This window comes from Sinocyclocheilus rhinocerous, unplaced genomic scaffold (assembly GCF_001515625.1).
Source record: "Sinocyclocheilus rhinocerous isolate Xijiao unplaced genomic scaffold, SAMN03320098_v1.1 scaffold752, whole genome shotgun sequence".
In the NCBI taxonomy this organism is placed as follows: Eukaryota; Metazoa; Chordata; class Actinopteri; order Cypriniformes; family Cyprinidae; genus Sinocyclocheilus; species Sinocyclocheilus rhinocerous.
In genome coordinates, this window is record NW_015639777.1 from 1329840 (window position 1) to 1333938 (window position 4099).

Genomic DNA, 4099 nt, shown 5'->3' on the forward strand with positions numbered 1-4099 from the left:
CAGCGCCGTCAAAATAAAAGTCCCGCCTCGAACACATCGGCCAAACAGAAAAACGTATTGGCCGATGCCGATATTTGAAAAATGCCAAATATCAGCCGATATATCGGCCTTTGCGATATATCGGTTGACCACTAATCCTGACCCTAACAATACAATTTAAACCAAGAAGTTTAAGTCCAAAAAAACAACAACAAAAAAAACACAGAGTCATCCATGTGTCAGGAGTGTTCTCATGACATCATCGGCCCGGGGCAGGTCTTGTGGTGTGGCCACATGAGCACTTCTCACTGTAAGACACATGAATGCAAGCTACTATAAAAAACAAACCTGCCCTCAACATCACATTCACCTTAAAATCCAACATTAAGCAAAACAAAATACAGGATTACAAAACCATTTTCGTTTTTGTGCCTGCAGCAACAAGATTCTGCTTGTTCATATCAAAGTCAATTCAACCCCATACAGGATATATATATATCAGGCACGTTTCCTCCGAGGAGGCAAGGGAGGCAGTGTCTCCTCAAAATATTGGATGAGAAAAAAGAATTCGTAGTACAAAAATACAACAATGCCAATATTACAAAATAAAAAAAGTGTATAAATCACTCGTTTTTCTAATGAAACATTATCCAACAGCGACACCAGTGTGTAGTGTTACAGTGGGAGTTCGCGTCTCTCTCATCTCCCCTGAGCCCATTGAGTTTTAACAGACCCCCTAAAGCATGCCGTGAGTTTGGTTGGGGGTAACTGAGAATGAATGGGGGGAAAATGACGTGAGAGGAGACAGTGCCTCCATCGCAATTGGACATGACTGGTTATATTCAGCTGTGATTGGTTCATGCGATAAATCCCGCCTCTTATGTTCATATTGAGTTTTAACAGACCTCCTAAAGCATGCAGTGAGTTTGGTTGGGGGTAACTGAGAATGAATGGGGGGAAAATGACATGAGAGGAGACAGTGCCTCCATCGCAATTGGACATGACTGGTTATATTCAGCTGTGATTGGTTCATGCGATAAATCCCGCCTCTTATGTTCATGCATGTTCCGCGTTCGCAAATCAGTCTGAATGAACAATATGGCATTAATGGGAAGACTCATTAAAAAAAGTAAGTAAACAACTCACACACTTAGATATTATCACTTTGTTACCTCAAAATCAGACTTAAAATGGCCTGAAAAAAATGATCTGAGGGATATTTTAGTGAACAATCAGCTTGGTGAAATTTAAAGTAAATCTCTGTGTCTGTGACCAATATTTAATGAGCTTTGATGACTGATGATACGAAAAATTCAAATATAGTTAAAAGTTAACTATTAAAAAGAATAGGTGAACATAAGTTCACAAACAAAATATATTGTTTAAATTGTTACTGCCTTGAGTTATTATTTTGGAATAAATGTAAAATGCTTAAAAACACTAACTTGATGAGATTCATACTTGGCTTTAATAAACAGAATATTGATTACATTGTTAATGTAAAACAGAGGTTATGTGATGCTTTTAACCTCTCATCTGTCTATAAAACCCATTGAATTGGATAAATAACCTATGTTAGCGAATAATTGTATAGGATAGAATAACTATTTTCCTGCTCATCTGAACACATGCAAATGCTGCAAGACGGAACCAATCAATCACAGAGAGCGTTCACTCACTTCTGGCAGTGTATTCAAACAGGGCTGCGTTTACCAAAAGTAAGAAATTTATGCTTTTGGGAACAGCAGCTCAGAACAATGCATATCAGAGGACAGAATGAAACATATATGCTTGAGTTATTTCTCAATAAACAAATTGAAATTGTAGCCTACATAGTTTGTGCAATTACATTTATTTAAATTGATCGTTAAAAGTTCATATTGAGGTATCATTACCCATTTTACTCTTAGTAATCTAATAATTTAATACATTTCACAGTTTAAAAGTTAATTTTAGAAGTATCGTATCGGTATCGATATCGACGATACTGGCCTTTAAAAGTATCGGTATCGTATCAAAAACAAAATAAGTGAGATTACACAGATTATGATTGTCATCCAAACATGATTACACAAGAAGAGACAAATAATGAATGCATTTTGTTCTCATCTAATTCTGACAGCTTACAATATGCCCCACATTGTTTGTGATAGACTGTATGTCAAATCATGTTACTTTTTAGTTTATCTATTGAATACCAGCATTTCTGTTAGAAAATCTTATTGTTATCTTTCGGCAAACATTTTGGCATCTTTCTGTTATCATAGGATATTCAGTCAATGTGTGAGTAATAGACTATATTCACCACAGCTCCCTTGAGGTGGATCAATAGTTTGGTCTCCATTCAACACCATTCTTTCACACCCTGCGGCCCAGACCCGTCTCATGTTCTACAGAGGTTATGTGATGCTTTTAACCTCTCATCTGTCTATAAAACCCAGCTATTAAGATCAGATGCAGGCAAATGAAAAACACATCAAAGAATTCTATTAAACAAGCAGTATATACTCAAAACAAAACACCTGCTGACCCTAAAATCAAAATTATTAAAAAATATATATTACAAAGAAAATGACCAAATATTGCACCCTAAAATTAAAAAAGTGACATATATATTAATGTACTGTAAATTATCCTGTCTTGTCCCAACAATTTCATTTTTATTTTTAAATTAAACATATACATAATTTGATCAAATATTTCACCCTAAAAGTAAAAAAAAAAAGTTTTAAAAAAAAATATTAAATTATTTAAAAATTATTGCATAAATAAAACTACACCAGTTTTTAGGATTATCAAGACGTTTTGCATTGTGACATTTTTTATTCATATAGTAATGTATTGTAATAAAAATCATCCACAAATATTTAATTTTTATTAATAAATTAAATAAAACTTAACTTGATAAAATAAATCAATTACTGCAATTACTACCATGGCCTATCAATGCATGACATTTTTTTTTCTTCTACATTACAGTAATACAAATTATAATTTTTTAAATAACAGTAATGATTTGGTAAGAGGCGATTCATTGTCTTTATGAAAACTATACTATAAACATATGTTAAAAACATGGACATGCTCTAGATTTATCGTATAATGTAACAATATTCAATTTTCATCAATTTAACTGAAACTCAACCAGGAATCAATAATCTGCCCACCATACAAACTAAAAGGCTGTTTTGGGAATATCATGACCTTACAACACATTATCCACCAGCCATGTGCAGAAAGATGTCCATAAACTATTAATAAAGTGACTACTTAGTTCACAGCAGAATCAACTGTAGCTTTAATGCTATAAAAGCTTTAATGCTCCAACAAAGTTTAACAAGTGAGAGAGAGAGAGAGCTTAGTACTCAAACTCTCTCGGACAAGCAGTCTCCTCTTATAATATTTCTGGGAACGTCTTTAAAAGCAGGGGCCATGCGGGAGGCCACAGGTCAGGGGCTAAAGCCCTACCCCCTCCAGGCCTCCACACCCTCTCGCTCGACACAAAGGAGCACTCTTTAAGATAAATAGATAGGGCTCACTGTAGCTTATTAACCTCCATCACAATAATTCCCCTTCTTTCTGCCTTAACTTGTCATTTTGTCACTCAGATTCCCAAGCATGCTGGTTCAACAAGCAAATGATGTGGAAAATATTTGCAAAGTTCAGCTCTCCTCCTCAAGCCTTTGTTGGCTTCCATTCAGGCCTTGTATTTCCCAACCGTTCAGAGAGAGAGAGAGGATGGCATGAACTCTGTGTTAGCTAATTTCTGTGATTGGGAAAGAATCGACAGAGAAGCAGAGCTTCAACACAAAAGCGGATTTTTGGGAAACGTGAATAAAGCTCATTAGATAGAAGCAACAGCTCATCTAGTCTATTTAAGACAGATCTGGGCTTGTTTCACTCATTCTTAACAGGACAGACAATGTAAACATGAGGAGGCCTTGTGTTATTAAAGGGAAAAAAAAATTCCGATTGGATTACGGTTGCTAGGAGACCACTGTAAGGGACCTCAGTTGGAAACTTGACTAAACAAATTCCTGTTTTATTCAGCATGCATTTCTAAGGTCTCAAAGATCTAACTGATCTATTATCATCTGTGAATGTCCCTCTGAAGTCTCTC